This window comes from Rhinopithecus roxellana, chromosome 10, assembly GCF_007565055.1.
Source record: "Rhinopithecus roxellana isolate Shanxi Qingling chromosome 10, ASM756505v1, whole genome shotgun sequence".
Classification (NCBI taxonomy): Eukaryota; Metazoa; Chordata; class Mammalia; order Primates; family Cercopithecidae; genus Rhinopithecus; species Rhinopithecus roxellana.
Window position 1 is genome coordinate 70,568,973 of NC_044558.1, and position 21,669 is coordinate 70,590,641.

General features: G+C 37.7%; 1 pseudogene; it reads left to right on the forward strand.

Moving 5' to 3' along the window:
• The first annotated feature begins 1,328 nt into the window (after positions 1–1,328).
• Positions 1,329–3,450, forward strand: LOC104677392 (annotated as a pseudogene).
• The last annotated feature ends 18,219 nt before the right edge of the window (positions 3,451–21,669 follow it).

Below are 21,669 nucleotides of genomic sequence, written 5' to 3' on the forward strand. Positions count from 1 at the left end.
TCCTTACTCCTGTTTCGTTCCTGAAACTTCAACTGCTCCCTCTCTACTTGTTCTATTCCATTGGCTTTTCAATATTCTCAAGACACTTTTATCTTTAAAAAGATCTTCAACCATATGTCTCCCAGAGCTCATGCTCTCACCATAACTCAGTTACTGAAATACGTGTCTGTGCTCATTGTATCAACCTGCGTCGCTTCCCGGTGCATAATCTACTCATTTCGCACTAAAGGGTCCACTAACGTCATGGATGACTCTCTTTTTGTGAAATCCAGTAGATATTATCACTCTTCATTTTATTTTACCTCTTCCCCATTGTTAGTTGACTAATGTTGTCCTTTCAGAAATGCTCTGGTTCTTATGTAATCCAATTTTAACTCCTATTTTAACCTTTTCCCCAAGTTTTTAAAGATAGCATCTTAAAATGAACCATCCTAGCAGCTTTAATGAAACAACAAACTGGAAGGATTTTTTTTCCGTATTCCGGTGTGATAAACCAATCCCACAGAGGTGGATATATCCTTATACGTGTTCCCATATTTAAAACAAAGAGAGAGAGAGAAACAGGGAGAAAGAGCGGAAGGGGGGATCACAAATAGATATCCTCAATATGCTTCATTTAGGAGGTGCTCTGGAAAAAACAAAACCCTGACTACCGTATGAAATCAAAATAGAGACACAGTAAGAGAGGGAGGATTTAAGTAAATTCACATGTGGGATTTTGTAACAAAAATTGCAGAATCATGGCTGCTGGTTCTTACTGACAGATGTGGTTTGGGCTCTCTACTCCTCCTACCTTCACTATAGCTTACATTAGATGAGAAAAAGCACAAATAAGAATAATGAATAAATATTTTGATGCAGCGAGGTCTGATCCAGAATCATGGTGAGCCACTCTAAAATAGATGACTGAGCCTGCCGCTCCTTACCTTGTATTTATTCAAGGAAACGGGAATCTAGGTATTTTCAATGTTTACAAGTTTATACGGCCCAAGCTCAGTGTGTCTGTGAAAACTTCTGTTTTCTTCTGGAAGAATCAAGAAAAGATGATTTGAGAGATGATAATATCTGGTCTGCGCTGAAGCAACATTTCTATGTTGTGTACAAACAATCTTTGTGTATTATTTGTAGCATCATCTCGACAGGGAAAGTTACAATAGCACTTATTCATAAAAACCATGAAAGTAGGCTTCTCTCCTGCCCGTCCCTCCCCGGCGCGTGGGCCCAGACTAGCCGACCGGCCTGGCTCCCCTCCCCGGCACCGAAGGGTGGGCGGAGTGCCCTGAGGAGGCGGGGATGGGAGGGCTGGGCCGACCTGCCGGCGGGCTAAGATGCCGAACTTGGGCGCTGTCCTCAACTGCACGCGGAGGAGCACACAGTCCGACCTGGCCTTCTTCAGGTTCCGGCGGGACCCGGCCAGATGCCAGAAGTGGGTGGAGAATTGTAGGAGTGCCGACTTAGAAGATAAAACACCTAATCAGCTAAATAAACATTATCGATGGTGTGCCAAACATTTTGCGACCTCTATGATCTGTAGAACGAGTCCTTATAGGACAGTTCTTTGAGATAATGCAATACCAACAATATTCGATCTTACCAGTCATTTGAACAACCCACATAGTAGGCACAGAAAACAAATAAAAGAACTGAGTGAAGACGAAATCAGGACACTGAAACAGAAAAAAATTGATGAAACTTCGGAGCAGGAACAAAAACATAAAGAAACCAACAATAGCAATGCTCAGAACCCCAGTGAAGAAGGGGGTGAAGGGCAAGATGAGGACATTTTACCTCTAACCCTTGAAGAGAAGGAAAACAAAGAATACCTAAAATCTCTATTTGAAATCTTGATTCTGATGGGAAAGCAAAACATACTTCTGGATGGACATGAGGTTGATGAAATCCCAGAAGGTCTCTTTACTCCAGATAACTTTCAAGCACTGCTGGAGTGCCGGATAAATTCTGGTGAAGAGGTTCCGAGAAAGCAGTTTGAGACAATAGCAGTTAAAACGTTGTTTTGTCCAAAAACACAGCAGAGGCAGTTCCAGAGATCTGTGAGAGCTGTATTCGAGAAGAAACTCTCAGAGAAGTGAGAGACTCACACTTCTTTTCCATGATCATTGACGACGTAGTGGACATAGCAGGGGAAGAGCACCTACCTGTGTTGGTGAGGTTTGTTGATGAATCTCATAACCTAAGAGAGGAATTTGTAGGCTTCCTGCCTTATGAAGCTGAAGCAGACATTTTGGCTGTGAAATTTAACACTATGATAACTGAGAAGTGGGGGTTAAATATGAAGTATTGTCGTAACCAGGCTAACATTGTGTCTAGTGGATTTTCTTCCAAAATGAAAATTGTTGCTTCCAGACTTTTAGAGAAGTATCCCCAAGCTACCTACACAATCTGCGCTTCCTGTGCCAAATATGTGGTTGGCAAAATCAGTACCTGTTATAGGAGTATCTGTTGCATTAGGAACAATTGAGGAAGTGTGTTTTTTTCATCGATCACCACAATTACTTTTAGAACTTGACAGTGTAATTTCTTCTTCTTCTCTTTTTTTTCCAGAGCAGTAAAGAAAGGGGTAAAGAACTGAAGGAAATCTGCCATTATCAGTGGACAGGCAGTCATGATGCTTTTGAAATTTTAGTGGAACTCCTGCAAGCACTTGTTTTAGGTTTAGATGGTACAAATAGTGACACAAATATTAGATGGAATAACTGTATAGCTGGCCGACCATTTGTACTCTGTAGTGCAGTAACAGATTTTGATTTCATTGTTACTATTGTTGTTCCTAAAAATGTCCTATTTTTTACAAGAGCCTTTGGGAAAAACCTCCAGGGGCAAACCTCCGATGTCTTCTTTGCAGCCAGTGGCTTGACTGCAGTATTGCATTCACTCAACGAAGTGATGGAAAATATTGAAGTTTATCATGAATTTTGGTTTGAGGAAGCCACAAATTTGGCAACCAAACTTGATATTCAAATGAAACTCCCTGGGAAATTCCGCAGAGCTCACCAGGGTACTTGGAATCTCAGCTAACCTCCGAGAGTTACTATAAAGAAACCCTAAGTGTCCCAACAGTGGAGCACATTATTCAGGAACTTAAAGATACATTCTCAGAACAGCACCTTAAAGCTCTTAAATGCTTATCTCTGGTACCCTCAGTCATGTGACAACTCAAATTCGATACGTTGGAGGAACACCATGCTGACCTGTATAGTAGTGACTTACCCAATCCTGACACGCTCTCAGCCTAGCTTCGTTGCTGGAGAATCAAATGGGCACAGGAGGAAAAATAGGTATGAAAATGAACGAAAGCGTCTTAAAGCCTATTTGGGGAACACTTTGACAGACTAAAGATCAAGTAACTTGGCTTTGCTTAACATAAATTTTGATATAAAACACGACCTGGATTTAATGGTGGACACATACGTTAAACTCTATAAAAAATAAGTCAGAGCTTCCCATAATAATTCAGAAACCTTGGAAAATACCTGAGAGACTTTTAAAAATAGGTTTTCTTGGCTGGATGCGGTGGCCTCTGGATAATCTACCTGTTTAAATGGCCCCTGTTTGAACTCTTATGCTTTGAGGACCTATCTGTTCTTCCAGAAGAGAACATTGAAAGTCCCATGTTTCCTTCTGCGTGATCTCTGCTGGTGGCACTCTGAAATTGTTTTAGTTAAGTCATTTTAGACATAGCATTTATTATCATTGTGAATCTCTTCTTGTTGGGTCTTATGAATTCTTTGAAGAAATATATTTTGAAGAGGTATGGGAGGAAGGAATACATTTTATAAAATGTTATAGTGAAGCCCACAATTGACCTTTGACTAATAGGAGTTTTAAGTATGTTAAAAATCTCTACTGGACAGTTACAAGAAACTACCAGAGAAAAGCTTGTGAGCTCATCAAACAAGGACTTCAGTGTAGATTTTGTCTTTCTCAAATGAGCTTAAAGGAACAAACAAAAGTTAAAGTTTGAATGGAAGAGCCTGTTGTTTTTCCACATCTCATTGTTGCTGTTTACATTCCTTTGTGGAGCCTACATATTCCTAAGCTTTTTAGCAGGTATATGTTGAACACTTGTGTTTCATGCTGAAGACAGAATCGGAGGCCATGGATACTGACAATTGGTTTGTCTGGGTTTTTTTTCCTGTCTTTTTCCATGACTCTTATCTACTGCCTCATCTTGATTTATAATCAAAACCTGGAAAACCTACAAAAATAAGTGTTGAAGTTTATCTAGACAAATATGGAAAATATTGCTATTGTTTTTGATGAAGAAAATCTATTTTGTATGGTTATTTCTATCTAAATAAAATGTGACTTTTGTTTAAAAACAAACAAACAAACAAAAACCATGAAAGTAAAGAAATACTATGTAAGGGATCCCTTTGGCTGATGTATTGTATTTTCAAAGTAATTCTCGTGAATTTGAATTTATTTATCTCAATTTATTTATTGGAATTTATCTTATTTTAATTTTCTGTAAAAAGTACATTCCTTTACATAAAATACAATTTTGGTCTCAATTTGTGTGGGTGAGAATATTCAGTAATAGAAACCATACACTTTGATAAGTTCATTTCAGTTTTTTAAATGACCTTAATACTTAAGTCTCTATATATGTGTGCAGTGTAAAATGTTGGAACAAAAGAAGTCAGTGTGCATAATCTACAAAATTTCTCAAAAGAAACCATGTAATGCACCCTTTTCTCTCTAAGCTGTTTGTAAAGCTTTATTGACTACATGTAATTCATTTGAGCTTAGTAGGCCTCTTTTGAATATGAAAATATTGATTTCAACTTTTTATTTCCACCTTACTTTGTCTCATCAAGGAACAAGGTATTTCTTGAAGCTGCTATATCCCAAAGGGCAACATCTATTTTTTGCTACCCTCCCTTCATAATGAAGATTCAATATTCATATTGTCCTTCTTTAGCCTGCAACCTCTTCCCTTCCCAGGTGGTCTTGTATATTTTATACTTTATTCTAAATCATAAAATTATAGAAAAATAAAATGTTGGATATGTAAATGGTCACAGAAATTACCCAGTTCAATCTTCTCATTTTACAGGTAAGAGAACAGAGACCTTAAAAGGAGAAGAGGTTTGACATACATGTTCTTTGGTGTGACAGTGTCTTGAGCATCACTCTTACTAGGCCATATTGGTTATAAATAGTTATTATTTTGGAAAAAATGTGGTGAAGTATCCTGGAATGAAAAAGCCTGTATGAATTTTTGCTCAGAGTGAGCAAATCCCTGCTCCTTAGTACAGGCATTTACTTTGCTCTTTGCAAACGTGTTAGAGAGTCTTATATTTAAACCATTCAATCATTATCATGTTAGTCTGATGGATTTCCAGGCACCTCCCCAGCTAGAACAGAGTTGCAGTTTTAGCTCCTCCCATTGCTTCCAGAGTTTTGTAATTTAAACTGGATAGGGAGAGAGCAACTGCTTTCTTCTTCTATCCTTGGAACAATGCCTTCCCTTCCTTCATCGGCTTGCTAAAGTCTCCTTGCCTTTTTTTCTCCCTGTGCTGGTGGTGTTCCACCTTATTTGTCATTCAGTCAGGTCAGTGGGGCAAACTCCAAGACTGGCTCCTGTGTTCTCTCTAATCTTCTGCCATTTTTTTTCTTTCCTGGCAAAAACCTCTACTGGTTAAATGCCACATAATGTCGATTTTTTGTTTAACACTTCCTTAAAATACAATTATTTTTGCTTTTCCTCAATACAATATATCTTTGCCTTAGTGTAGAATTAAAAAAAGTCTTAGTGGTAATAATTCTTTTAACCTTTTCTACCACTAACAGACTGCTAAAATTTTGTCTCATTAGCAAATTGAAATGCAGAATATACTGCTTGAATACTTTGTGTAGAAGGAAGCACTTTACTTATATGACCCTTAAACCATAGATATCAAGAACTTATTTTCCAGAACATTTTGCCAAAAGACCAATTTTCAGGAGCAAGACACATCAGTTCATTATACTTTGTACAATTCCAATATAATGACCATTTAAGCAGAAACAATGGTATAATTGTTTAGAAAAACATATTTCCTTTAAAGCAGTTGACTCTTCCACTTACATTTCATTTTTCCTGGACTAGAAACATCACTCTATATGGAAGTCAATTGAAGTATTTTGTGTGAATCCATTGTGTCAGAAAAAATACTTCTACTAAATAATCCTATAATACTGTACAACAGGATATAGACCTTAATATGCAAAATGGTATAAAAGGTCAAGAAGTTTCAAATAAAATAGAAAATGATGATTAGACTCATCAGGAGTCTACATTCTCTTGAGTAAACTTAGCAGCACTACATATTTCAAAAGAAAACTAGTGAATCATTCATGAATCCCTCAAAATCAAGGGAAAGTTATTAATTTCCATTTTTCTTTATTTTTCTTTCTTTATTTTTTTAACTCATGAGTTAAGTGCCATGTCGTTGACAATGTATTTTAATTAAATGCAAATATGTTCTTTGGAGGAAATACAAAGAAAAATTGAATATATTATTAAGTGACTCATAAATAGCAATAGATCATATTTTTGTCAGAATTTTCCTGATATTTTTGGCTTGTGAGAGTCTAGTTATAGGCTCCAAATTTGTTTTAAATTGTGTCTAGAAATAAATATTTACCCTTAAGGATTATTTTAATGTTCAATTACCTGAGGTTCTTTTAAGCTTTTCCCATATAGTAAAAAAAAGTGTTTTCAATATTAACATATTAAATAAAAATACAGTATTACATACCCACACAAGAAAAATGAACATAGGAGTGTAGATGTATAAACTTTCACAAAACAACCCACCTGTACAACTAAAATCCAGATCAAGAAACAGAATGCTTCTACCATCTTAGAAAATCTCTCAACTTCACTCTAATCTCTATTCTTTGCATCCCAAGGGTTAGCCAGTACCTGGACTTCTAATGACATAGAATATTTTTTTCTGTTCTTGCATATTGTACAGATATGGAATCATGCAATATATATCCCTTTTTGTGGGGTCTGGGTCTCTCTCTAAACAGTTTCTTTGTGAATTCATTTATATTGTTGCATGTAACTGCAGATTTTATGTTTTCATTCTGTCTAATATTCCGTTGTGCACATATACCATAATTTGTTGATCTTTTCGACTGATGATTGGCTTTTGGGTAGTTTTTAGGTTTGAGCTAAACCTAAAAACTGTGGTTGTAGCAATATGCATCCCCACTCAGCAGTGTCTGAGAGCTCCAGTTGCATCATGTCATTGCCACCATTTGATATTATCCATCTTTTAAACTTATTCAGCCTGTGAGTATGTGCTTTTTTATTTGCATTATCTTGATTAATGATTTTGAGTAAATTTTCCAATGTTTGTTTGCATTTTTATATCCTGTTTGTGAAATGTCTTTTAGTCTTTTGACTATATTTATTGTTTGGTTGTCTTTTATTTAATGTAGTGTAGCCTTTACTAATATGTTCTGGATACAAATCTTTGTTAGATAAATGTGTCTCCCACACTTCTCACTCTCCTGACAGTGACTTAAATAGTTCTTAATTTTCTTATAATCCCACATATTATTTTTGCTTTAGAAATCCCATGTCTTATTTTTTCCTTTGTTTCTCTATTTAGAAACAAGTTCTTCGTCATTTTATATAATTACAAATAATTTCTCCAACATACTTCTCTCTCTCTAAATGATATCTTTTGGATGCACAGAGGTTCTTAATTTTGCTGTAATCCAGTTTATCATTTTTGGTTGACAGTTTTGAATCTTTCTAAATAAATTTTTACCTATTCCAAAGGCCCATATGTTATCTTACATTTCCTTAAAAGCTCTATTGCTTTTTCTTTCACACATAAATCTGCAGTCCATCTGGAATTGATTTCTGGGTATGCTGTGAAGTAGGGAATCATATCTTAACTTTTATTACATAAAGAATACATATTCATTGTGGAGAAAGCAGAAAATAGAGATTACTTATGTTCTACCACCCAAGACTATCACTCTGACACTGTGATTTGTATATTTCTACACACTGCTATTGTTATTACTTTTTAGTTTTGTTACATAATGATATTGATGTAAAAGATATTCTTTTTTTCTCTCTCAGATATATAAACTAAGACTGAGAAGCCTAGTTCTTTTTCTTAAAAAGCCACCCTCATGGTCCATGATAAAAAACAAAATGAAAAGAAACAAAATGTCTCTAAGTTAATGTGAATGCCTTCTTATTCATATTTCACATTTTTTGTTTGCTTGTTTGTTTAAGACAGAGTGTCACTCTGTTGCCCAGGCTGGAGTACATTGGTGCGATCTTGGCTCACTGCAATCTCCATCTCCCAGGTTCAAATGATTCTCCTGCCTCAGCCTCCCTGAGTAGCTGGGATTACAGGCGCCTGCCACCATGCCCAGCTAATTTTTGTATTTTTACTAGAGATGGGGTTTTGCCATGTTGGCCAGGCTGGTCTCGAACTCCTGAACTCAGGTAGTCCGCCTGTCTTGGCCTCCCAAAGTGCTGGGATTACAGGTATGAGCCACTGCACCTGGCCTGTTTCACATATTACAGGCTAACTTCTCAAGCAGACTTTTGAGTTTTCCTTCTCCTATGGCAAATTTTCCCATGAAAATCAGTTAAACACATTATCTTTAGAATCATGAGGGCCTGTAGTTTATTTTCTAACTCTTTCATTTTTTGCTTCTATCTTTATTAATTCCTGTATTCTATTTTACATGATTTTTTAACCAACATTTTGGTTACTGGCTGAATTCATTTTTCATTCCTTTTAAAAATTGATCTAAAAATTTAAGGTGATAAATTTTCTTTTGAGTCTGGTTGTATCTCTATCCCATTTGTTCTGATGTGTAGCTTTTCATTATTACTGATTTTTTTTCTTTTCTTATTTTATTTTATTTTTTGTGATGGACTTTCGCTCTTGTTGCCCAGGCTAGAGTACAGTAGCCTGATCTCAGCTCACTGCAACCTCCACTTCCCAGATTCAAGTGATTCTCCTGCCTCAGCCTCCTGAGTAGCTGAGATTACAGGTGCATACCACCAAGCCCAGCTAATTTTTGTATTTTTAGTAGAGACGGGGTTTCACCGTGTTGGCCAGGGTGGTCTCGAACTCCTGACCTCAAGCAATCTGTGTGCCTTGGCCTCCTAAAGTGCTGGAATTACAGGCATGAGCCACCGTGGCTAGCCTATTGATGATTTTCTAAAACAATATTCAAAATATGCATCTAAACATGCACATAGATATAATGCAAATACAAATGCTTGCATTTTCTACTTCACTAAATTTGTTTTAAAACTCCCTCTGAGGCCGGGCGTCGTGGCTGATGCCTGTAATCCCAGAACTTTGGGAGGACAAGGTGGGCGGATCATGAGGTCAGGAGTTTGTGACCAGCCTGACCAACATGGTGAAACCCTGTCTCTACTAAACACACAAAAATTAGTTGGGGGTGGTGGTACGCACCTGTAATCCCAGCTACTCAGGAGGCTGAGGCAGGAGAATCACTTGGACCTGGGAAGCAGAGGTTGCAATGAGTCGAGATCAGGCCACTGGGCTCTAGCCTGGGCGGCAGAGCAAGACTCTGTCTCAAAAAACAAACAAACAAACAAACAACAACAACAAAAAAAAAACTCCCTCTGAAGAAGACCTTTAGTTTTCCTGCTTTGTCTTTTTAGTTTATTACACTGTAATCAGAGAATGTTAGCTAAACTAGTTCTACTTTTTGGAGTTTATGAATGTTAAGCAAAAAGTCTAGACACAACTATTTTATTAGTTATACCATAAAGGTTATTTACATTCTCATTCATATTCTTGCCCTTTTACCCTGTCATGAAATGGTAGGTATGAATTAAAAACTCCTACTACTAGTCTATTCTTTCCTTCATTTTTTTTTTTTTACTATACTTTCAGTTCTAGGGTACATGTACATAACGTGCAGGTTTGTTACATATGTATACTTGTGCCATGTTGGTGTGCTGCACCCATCATCTCGTCAGCACCCATCAATTCATCATTTATATCAGGTATAACTCCCAATGCAATCCCTCCCCCCTCCCCCCTCCCCATGATAGGCCCCGGTGTGTGATGTTCCCCTTCCCGAGTCCAAGTGATCTCATTGTTCAGCTCCCACCTATGAGTGACAACATGCGGTGTTTGGTTTTCTGTTCTTGTGATAGTTTGCTAAGAATGATGGTTTCCAGCTGCATCCATGTCCCTACAAAAGGACGCAAACTCATCCTTTTTTATGGCTGCATAGTATTCCATGGTGTATATGTGCCACATTTTCTTAATCCAGTCTGTCACAGATGGACATTTGGGTTGATTCCAAGTCTTTGCTATTGTGAATAGTGCCCCAATAAACATACGTGTGCATGTGTCTTTATAGCAGCATGATTTATAATCCTTTGGGTATATACCCAGTAGTGGGATGGCTGGGTCATATGGTACATCTAGTTCTACATCCTTGAGGAATTGCCATACTGTTCTCCATAATGGTTGAACTAGTTTACAATCCCACCAACAGTGTAAAAGTGTTCCTATTTCTCCACATCCTCTCCAACACCTGTTGTTTCCTGACTTCTTAATGATTGCCATTCTAGCTGGTGTGAGATGGTATCTCATTGTGGTTTTGATTTGCATTTCTCTGATGGCCAGTGATGATGAGCATTTTTTCATGTGTCTGTTGGTTGTATGAATGTCTTCTTTTGAGAAATGTCTGTTCATATCCTTTCCCCACTTTTTGATGGGGTTGTTTGTTTTTTTCTTGTATATTTGTTTGAATTCTTTGTAGATTCTGGATATTAACCCTTTCTCAGATGAGTAGATTGCAAAAATTTTCTCCCATTCTGTAGGTTGCCTGTTCACTCTGATGGTAGTTTCTTTTGCTGTGCAGAAGCTCTTTAGTTTAATTAGATCCCATTTGTCAATTTTGGCTTTTGCTGCCGTTGCTTTTGGTGTTTTAGATATGAAGTCCTTGCCCATGCCTATGTCCTGAATAGTATTACCTAGGTTTTCTTCTAGGGTTTTTATGGTATTAGGTCTAACATTTAAGTCTCTAATCCATCTTGAATTAATCTTCGTATAAGGAGTAAGGAAAGGATCCAGTTTCAGCTTTCTACTCATGGCTAGCCAATTTTCCCAGCACCATTTATTAAATAGGGAATCCTTTCCCCATTTCTTGTTTCTGTCAGGTTTGTCAAAGATCAGATGGCTGTAGATGTGTGGTATTATTTCTGAGGACTCTGTTCTGTTCCATTGGTCTATAGCTCTGTTTTGGTACCAGTACCATGCTGTTTTGGTTACTGTAGCCTTGTAGTATAGTTTGAAGTAAGGTAGCGTGACGCCTCCAGCTTTGTCCTTTTGACTTAGGATTGTCTTGGCAATGCGGGCTCTTTTTTGGTTCCATATGAACTTTAAAGCAGTTTTTTCCAATTCTGTGAAGAAACTCATTGGTAGCTTGATGGGGATGGCATTGAATCTATAAACAACCTTGGGCAGTATGGCCATTTTCACGATATTGATTCTTCCTATCCATGAGCATGGTGTGTTCTTCCATTTGTTTGTGTCCTCTTTTATTTCACTGAGCAGTGGTTTGTAGTTCTCCTTGAAGAGGTCCTTTACATCCCTTGTAAGTTGGATTCCTAGGTATTTTATTCTCTTTGAAGCAATTGTGAAAGGAAGTTCATTCCTGATTTGGCTCTCTGTTTGTCTGTTACTGGTGTATAAGAATGCTTGTGATTTTTGCACATTAATTGTGTATCCTGAGACTTTGCTGAAGTTGCTTATCAGCTTAAGGAGATTTTGGGCTGAGACAATGGGGTTTTCTAAATATACAATCATGTCATCTGCAAACAGGGACAATTTGACTTCTTCTTTTCCTAACTGAATACCCTTGATTTCTTTCTCTTGCCTGATTGCCCTAGCCAGAACTTCCAACACTACGTTGAATAGGAGTGGTGAGAGAGGGCATCCCTGTCTTGTGCCAGTTTCCAAAGGGAATTTTTCCAGTTTTTGCCCATTCAGTATGATATTAGCTGTGGGTTTATCATAAATAGCTCTTATTATTTTGAGGTACGTTCCATCAATACCGAATTTATTGAGCGTTTTTAGCATGAAGGGCTGTTGAATTTTGTCAAAAGCCTTTTCTGCATCTATTGAGATAATCATGTGGTTCTTGTCTTTGGTTCTGTATATATGCTGGATTATGTTTATTGATTTGCGAATGTTGAACCAGCCTTGCATCCCAGGGATGAAGCCCACTTGATCATGGTGAATAAGCTTTTTGATGTGCTGCTGAATCCAGATTGCCAGTATTTTATTGAGGATTTTTGCATCGATGTTCATTGGGGATATTGGTCTAAAATTCTCTTTTTTTGTTGTATCTCTGCCAGGCTTTGGTATCAGGATGATGTTGGCCTCATAAAATGAGTTAGGGAGGATTCCCTTTTTTTCTATTGATTGGAATAGTTTCAGAAGGAATGGTACCAGCTCCTCCTTGTACCTCTGGTAGAATTCAGCTGTGAATCCATCTGGTCCTGGACTTTTTTTGGTGGGTAGGCTATTAATTATTGCCTCAATTGCAGAGCCTGCTATTGGTCTATTAAGGGATTCAGCTTCTTCCTGGTTTAGTCTTGGAAGACTGTGAGTGTCCAGGAAATTATCCATTTCTTCTAGATTTTCTAGTTGATTTGCGTAGAGGCGTTTATAGTATTCTCTGATGGTAGTTTGTATTTCTGTGGGGTCCGTGGTGATATCCCCTTTATCATTTTTTATTGCGTCTATTTGATTCCTCTCTCCTTTCTTCTTTATTAGTCTTGCTAGTGGTCTATCAATTTTGTTGATCTTTTCAAAAAACCAACTCCTGGATTCATTGATATTTTGGAGGGTTTTTTGTGTCTCTATCTCCTTCAGTTCTGCTCTGATCTTAGTTATTTCTTGCCTTCTGCTAGCTTTTGAATGTGTTTGCTCTTGCCTCTCTAGTTCTTTTAATTGTAATGTTAGAATGTCCATTTTCGATCTTTTCTGCTTTCTCTTGTGGGCATTTAGTGCTATAAATTTCCCTCTACACACTGCTTTAAATGTGTCCCAGAGATTCTGGTGTGTTGTATCTTTGTTCTCATTGGTTTCAAAGAATATCTTTATTTCTGCCTTCATTTCGTTATGTACCCAGTAGTCATTCAGGAGCAGGTTATTCAGTTTCCATGTAGTTGAGTGGTTTTGATTGAGTTTCTTAGTCCTGAGTTCTAGTTTGATTGCACTGTGGTCTGAGAGACAGTTTGTTATAATTTCTGTTCTTGTACATTTGCTGAGGAGTGCTTTACTTCCAATTATGTGGTCAATTTTGGAATAAGTGCGATGTGGTGCTGAGAAGAATGTATATTCTGTTGATTTGGGGTGGAGAGTTCTATAGATGTCTATTAGGCCCGCTTGGTGCAGAGATGAGTTCAATTCCTGGATATCCTTGTTAACTTTCTGTCTCGTTGATCTGTCTAATGTTGACAGTGGAGTGTTGAAGTCTCCCATTATTATTGTATGGGAGTCTAAGTCTCTTTGTAAGTCTCTAAGGACTTGCTTTATGAATCTGGGTGCTCCTGTATTGGGTGCATATATATTTAGGATAGTTAGCTCTTCCTGTTGAATTGATCCCTTTACCATTATGTAATGGCCTTCTTTGTTTCTTTTGATCTTTGATGGTTTAAAGTCTGTTTTATCAGAGACTAGGATTGCAACCCCTGCTTTTTTTTGTTCTCCATTTGCTTGGTAGATCTTCCTCCATCCCTTTATTTTGAGCCTATGTATGTCTCTGCATGTGAGATGGGTCTCCTGAATACAGCAGACTGATGGGTCTTGACTCTTTATCCAGTTTGCCAGTCTGTGTCTTTTAATTGGAGCATTTAGTCCAATAACATTTAAGGTTAATATTGTTATGTGTGAACTTGATCCTGCCATTATGATATTAACTGGTTATTTTGCTCGTTAGTTGATGCAGTTTCTTCCTAGCCTCGATGGTCTTTACATTTTGGCATGTTTTTGCAATGGCTGGTACTGGTTGTTCCTTTCCATGTTTATGGCTTCCTTCAGGGTCTCTTGTAAGGCAGGCCTGGTGGTGACAAAATCTCTAAGCATTTGCTTATCTGTAAAGGATTTTATTTCTCCTTCACTGAGGAAACTTAGTTTGGCTGGATATGAAATTCTGGGTTTAAAATTCTTTGCCTTAAGAATGTTGAATATTGGCCCCCACTCTCTTCTGGCTTGTAGAGTTTCTGCCAAGAGATCTGCTGTTAGTCTGATGGGCTTCCCTTTGTGGGTAACCCGACCTTTCTCTCTGGCTGCCCTTAAGATTTTTTCCTTCATTTCCACTTTGGTGAATCTGGCAATTATGTGTCTTGGAGTTGCTCTTCTTGAGGAATATCTTTGTGACGTTCTCTGTATTTACTGAATTTGAATGTTGGCCTGCCCTACTAGGTTGGGGAAGTTCTCCTGGATGATATCCTGAAGAGTGTTTTTCAACTTGGTTCCATTTTCCCCCTCACTTTCAGGCACCCCAATCAGACGTAGATTTGGTCTTTTTACATAATCCCATACTTCTTGCAGGCTTTGTTCATTTCTTTTTCTTCTTTTTTCTTTTGGTTTCTCTTCTCGCTTCATTTCATTCATTTGATCCTCAATCGCTGATACTCTTTCTTCCAGTTGATCAAGTCGGTTCCTGAAGGTTGTGCATTTGTCACGTATTTCTCGTGTCATGGTTTTCATCTCTGTCATTTCGTTTATGACCTTCTCTGTGTTAATTAATGTAGCTGTCAATTCTTCCACTTGTTTTTCAAGATTTTTAGTTTCTTTGCGCTGGGTATGTAATTCCTCCTTTAGCTCTGAGAAGTTTGATGGACTGAAGCCTTCTTCTCTCATCTCGTCAAAGTCATTCTCTGACCAGCTTTGATCCATTGCTGGCGATGGGCTGCGCTCCTTTGCAGGGGGAGATGCGCTCTTATTTTTTGAATTTCTAGCTTTTCTGCCTTGCTTTTTCCCCATCTTTGTGGTTTTATCTGCCTCTGGTCTTTGATGATGGTGACGTACTGATGGGGTTTTGGTATAGGTGTCCTTTCTGTTTGTTAGTTTTCCTTCTGACAGTCAGGAACCCTCAGCTGTAGGTCTGTTGGAGATTGCTTGAGGTCCACTCCAGACCCTGTTTGCCTGGGTATCAGCAGCAGAGGTTTCAGAAGATAGAATATTGCTGAACAGCGAGTGTACCTGTCTGATTCTTACTTTGGAAGCTTCCTCTCAGGGGTGTACTCCACCTTGTGAGGTGTGGGGTGTCGGTCTGCCCCTAGTGGAGGATGTCTCCCAGTTAGGCTACTCAGGGGTCAGGGACCCACTTGAGCAGGCAGTCTGTCCGTTCTCAGATCTCAACCTCCGTGTTGGGAGATCCACTGCTCTCTTCAAAGCTGTCAGACAGAGTCGTTTGCGTCTGCAGAGGTTCCTGCTGCTTTTGTTGTTGTTGTTGTTTACTGTGCCCTGTCCCCAGAGGTGGAGTCTATAGAGACAGGCAGGCTTCCTTGAGCTGCTGTGAGCTCCACCCAGTTTGAGCTTCCCAGTGGCTTTGTTTACCTATTTAAGCCTCAGCAATGGCGGGCGCACCTCCCACAGCCTCGCTGCTGCCTTGTGGTTAGATCGCAGACTGCTGTGTTAGCAATGAGGCAGGCTCCGTGGGCGTGGGACCCTCCCGGCCAGGTGTGGGATATATTCTCCTGGTGTGCCCATTTGCTTAAAGCACAATATTGGGGAGGAAGTTACCCGATTTTCCAGGTGTTGTGTGTCTCAGTTCCCCTGGCTAGGAAAAGGGATTCCCTTCCCCCTTGCCCTTCCCAGGTGAGGTGATGCCTCGCCCTGCTTCAGCTCTGGCTGGTCGGGCTGCAGCAGCTGACCAGCACTGATTGTCTGGCACTCCCTAGTGAGAAGACCCCAGTACCTCAGTTGAAAATGCAGAAATCACCGGTTTTCTGTGTCTTTTGCTCTGGGAGTTGGAGACTGGAGCTGTTCCTATTCGGCCATCTTGCTCCACCCTCTATTCTTTCCTATATTTCCTTATAATGCTTGCAATTTTTGCTGCATGGAGGTGGTTACTATGCTTTGCACTTATATACATACTCATAACTGCCATATAGTTATGAATTTTTCATTTCACTCTGTAACATTTGGATTGGTTCAGTACCCAACATTGATTTCAGTCTTAGCTCTACATTAAAATGTTTCAAAACTGTTTATCATTCCTTTTGCCCTCATTTACCCATTCTTTGGTTGGTTGCTTTTTGACCTTCAGGAAAATATTCTCTGAGTTCTTGCAGATTCAAAACTGTTTGTCTATAGTCTGTATTTGAAAGACAGTTTTGCTGGATAGAATCCTCAACTCATATTTCTTTCCTTGATATACATTAAAGGCTGTATCCTTAATACACAATAAGAATCTTGTTTGGATGCTGAATGCCCTCTGATGTCTTATGCTGTTGAATGTTGCTGTGAAGAAATATGAATATGACCTATGGCTTTTTCCTCATAAATAACATTTATCTTTCCTGGCTAGGAAAAAAATTAATCTTTATTTTAAAGCCCAGTAGCTTTACTAGGAAATGCCTTAGCTTTACTAGGAAATGTCTTTATGTTAACCATTCTTAGTCAATTTCTTTCTACCCAGGGTGTTTGTCAAATATGAAAATTTAAGTCTTTCATTTTAACAAAAGCACTCTTGAATTATACCTTAAATTTGTTCTGTTAATTTCTTTTTTTTCTTCAGTGACTTCTCCCAACATGTATATGTGGATCTCCAATGTACATCTTTTATTTATATTTTCTCCCTCTCTCTCTAATCTGTCCCTCTCTCTCCCTCCCTTCTTCTCTCCCTTACCGCTCCCCTCCCCTCCCCTCCCCTCCCCTTCCCTCCCCTTCCTTTCCATTTCCTTGTTCCCTCCTCTGTTTATTTTCATTACAATGTGGTCAGTTTCCCATTTTCTCCGTATTCCTTATTGTGTTTTTCATATTGCCTATTTTCCCTCGTGCAAGTTTCAATTTATTTTGTTAGGATACTTTCCCCTCTCTACTTCTTTTCTGAGTTGTTCCAGATCATATTTTATTTCTTTCTGTTGTCTCTCTATATCTTCCCAGAGTTCCTATGTTTCTACTTTGAGGTCTTTACTTCAAAAGTAGTCTCTTCATTAATTTTTTAAAAATCTGTGACAAAATGTTTGGTGACGACTTTTATTTGCTCCATGGCAACGTTTGCAGTGTTCTTTCATCTGTAGGTAAGTTTTGATGCTCTTTCCCATGTTTGTTTCTTATAATCCGTTTTTACTTATTAAATGCAATCCTTAAAAAATAAAGCATCTTTCTTTCAGCCAGAACCGCCATCTTCCAGTAATTCACCAAAATGATGAACACAAAGGGAAAGAGGAGAGGCATCTGATACACATTCTCTAGGCTTTTTAGAAAACATGGAGTTGTTCCTTTGGCCACATATATGCGAATCTATAAGAAAGGTGATATTGTCGACATCAACGGAATGGATACTGTTCAAAAAGGAATGCCCCACAAGGGTTACCATGGCAAAACTGGAAAAGTCTACAATGTCACGCAGCATGCTGTTGGCATTGTTGTGAACAAACAAGTCAAGGGCAAGATTCTTGCCGAGAGAATGAATGTGCGTATTGAATACATTAAGCACTCTAAGAGCTGAGATAGCTTCCCAAAATGCGTGAAGGAAAATGATCAGAAAAAGGAGGAAGCCAAGGAGAAAGTTACCTGGGTTCAACTGAAGCGCCAGCCTGCTCCATTCAGAGAAGCACACTTTGTGGGAACCAATGGAAAGGAGCCTGAGCTGCTGGAACCCATTCCCTTGATTAATGGTTCCCTATGAATTATTCCCTATGAATTCATGGCATAATAGGTGGTACACAAATACCTCCGGACTGTAAAAATGTTTCTCTTCATTGAGTAAAAGTGTGGTGTCCTCCTTCCCCGAAAAAACATTTAAAGCAAATTTTAATTGTGTCCTAATTCATTGTGTAATGTCTTTACTATTCAAATTTAATGTATTTCTTGCTGAAAGATGTGAGGTGGCTTATTGTGCAACAAATTACTCAATTGGTTAGAAAACAGTCAGATACTATTTATGAAACATTTATACTGGTTTGAAGATAGTCCCTCTAAATCATCATGGAACAAATAAAATAATTTATAAAATAAAATAAAACATCCTTGAATTAACTGGATTTTCTTGGACTAGCCTTCTAGCCTCTGTAGTTCTCTGCTGTTACAGAGACAGATTGTTTCTTCCAGCTCTGGCTCCTCTTTGTTATTATTTGCATAGCTCACTTCCTCTGCTTTTCTGGACAAAATTTGGTCCAAGAGGACTTCTGCTGGCAGCATGCTCATGTGCTCAATCTCTGATATTCCACAGATGGAATATAGCTTTCACAAAACAAGGTTAACACTCACCTTCAGCAAATACATTTTTTTTTTTTTTTTTTTCTGGTGTAACTTGACATCTGCCTCTGCTAAGTCTCCTTGCTCCTTACTTCTCCATATGACTTCTACCTCATTTGTTTATGGTAACTGTTATGTGATCTGGGAGTTATCCCTCTTCTTAAAAAAAAAAAAAAAAAGCAGTTCCAGGAGGTGAAAGTGAACTATTCTGGTATATATAGTAATATTCATCTTTTAAATTAATTTCTTTATATTTCATCTATATGAAGTATTACCATCTTAAAAAATAGTGCACATGCACATGAAGCAACTGTGGAAGAACAGGGAAAGAATCACCCAGAAGAATTAGAGGTAACAGTGCCTCTGGCTCTTACAAAGCCAGGAACAGTCTGTTTTTGCTAACTACAATGGGAAGCCTTTTGATTCATGGGCATTGGATAGAGTACAAAGAGGATCTTGCCTTAGTAGTAGAAGATAATTAGCCCTAGACTGAGCTCTACTTTACTCTTGCTTAACAAATGTTAAAAGTAAGACCAGAGATGACTTGTTTCCAAGCAACTTAACTGTATCCAGAGCAAAGTTCAAGAATAATTATAGTAATTCAAAAATATCCAGTACCCCAAAATGCAAAATTAACTGTGTATGACATCCAATAAAACCATCATCAGGCATCCAGGAAGTAGGAAAATATGACCAATAATAAGGGAAAAATCAGTTCACCTAAATTCACTGAGCACTGACCCTAATGTTAGAATGGACATCAAATGAATTATAACTGCATTTCATATGTTCAAAAAGTTAAGTAGAGGTATGTAAGATACAAAATAAGATTCAAGTTACAGTTCTAGAGATATAAATGACAGTATGTGAAATGAAAGGTACATTGAATAGGATTAATGGCAGAATAGAGAAGGCAGAAAAAAAGATTAGTAAACTTGAAGATATGGCAATAAAATTATCAAAAATGAAACACAAAAAGAAAGATAATTTAAAAAAGTAAACGGAGCTTCAGAGAGTTGTGGGACTTCATGCAAGCTGATATATGTTTAACTGGAGTCCTTGAAAGAAAAGAGAGAGAGGAAACAGAAAAAGTTTTGACCCTAAAGATTCTTCCAGAAAGCTCCTAGAACTGATAAAAGAATTAAGCAAAGTTTCCAGACACAAAATTAGTGTACATGAATCAGTACCTCTTCTATATGCCAAAAGTGATCAAGCTGAGAATCAAAGCAAGAACTCAACCCCATTTACAATAGCTGCAAAAAATAAATAAATAAATAAATAAATAAATAAATAAATAAAATAAAATAAAATAAAATAAAATAAAATAAAATACTTTAACACAAAACTACAAAACATTGCTGGAAGAAATCATAGATGACACAAACAAATAGAAACATATCCCATACTTGTGGATGGGTTGAATCGATATTGTGAAAATGATCACACTGCCAAAAGTGATCTACAAATTCAATGCAATTCCCATCAAAATAACACCATCATTCTTCACAGAATTAGAAAAAAACATTCTAAAATTCATACGGAACCAAAAAAGAGCCAGCATAGCCAAAGCAAGACTAAGCAAAAAGAACAAATATGGAGGCATCACATTAACTGATTTCAAACTATACTATAAGGCCATAGTCACCAAAACAGCATGGTACTGGCATAAAAATAGGCACATAGACCAATGGAACAGGATAGAGAATTCAGAAATAAACCCAAATACTTACAGCAACTGATATTCAACAAAGTAAACAAAAATAAAGTGAGAGAAAGGACACCCTTTTCAACAAATGGTGCTGGGATAATTGGCTAGCCACATGTAAGTGAATGAAACTGGATCTTCATCGCTCACCTTATGCAAAAATCAACTCAAGATGGATTAAGGACTTAAATCTAAAACCTGAAACTATAAAAATTCTAGAAAACAACACTGGAAAACCCCTTCTAGACATTGGCTTAGGCAAGGATTTCATGACCAAGAACCCCAAAGCAAATGCAATAAAAACAAAAATAAATAGCTGGGACTTAATTAAACTAAAGAGCTTTTGCATGGCAAAAGGAACAGTCAGCAGAGTAAACAGACAACCCACAGAGTGGGAGAAATCTTCACAATCTATACATCTGACAAAGGACTAATATCCAGGATTTATAATGAACTAGAACAAATCAGCAATAAAAAACCAAACAATCCCACTGAAAAGTGGGTGAAGGACATGAATAGATAATTCTCAAAAGAAGATATACAAATGGCCAACAAACATATAAAAAATGCTCAATATCACTAATAATCAGGGAAATGCAAATGAAAACTACAATGTGATACACCTTATTCCTGCAAGAATGGCCATAATAAAAAATTAAAAAATAATAGATGTTGGTATGGATGTGGTAAACAGGGAACACTTCTACAGTGCTGGTGGGAATGTAAACTAGTACAACCACTATGGAAAACAGTGTGGAGATTCCTTAAAGATCTAAAAGTAGAACTACCATTTGATCCAGCAATTCCACTACTGTGTATCTACCCAGAGGAAAAGAACTCATTATATGAAAAAGATACTTGCATGCGTATGTTTATAGCAGCACAATTCATAATTGCAAAAACATGAAACCAACCCAAATGCCCATCAATCAATGAGTTGATAAAGAAACTGTGGTATACACATATGATGAAGAAATGTTTTTTTTCAGCTATAAAAAATGAATTAATGACATTTATAGTGACCTGGATGAATTTGGAGACTATCATTCTAAGTGAAGTAACTCAGGAATGGAAAACCAAACATCATATGTTCTCACTCATAAGTGGGAGCTAAGCTATGAGGATGCAAAGGCATAAGAATGAGAAAATGGACGTTGGGGACTCAGGGGGAAAGGGGGGGAAATTGTTGAGGGATAAAATACTACAATAGGGTGCAGTGTATACTGCTTGGGTGATGGGTGCACCAAAATCTCACAAATCAACACTAAAGAACTTATTCATGTAACAAAACACCACCTGTTCCACAATGAACTATGGAAATAAAAAAATCTAAATAATAATAGTTGTACTATAGCTATATATGTCATATGTGGATATTAGAGAACACAGGATTAAAGGTATACAGAAATTCTCTTTAAAAAAGAAAAAGTTTTGAAAAAATAATAACTTCAAATTATGCAAATTTGATGAAAATAAATTTGG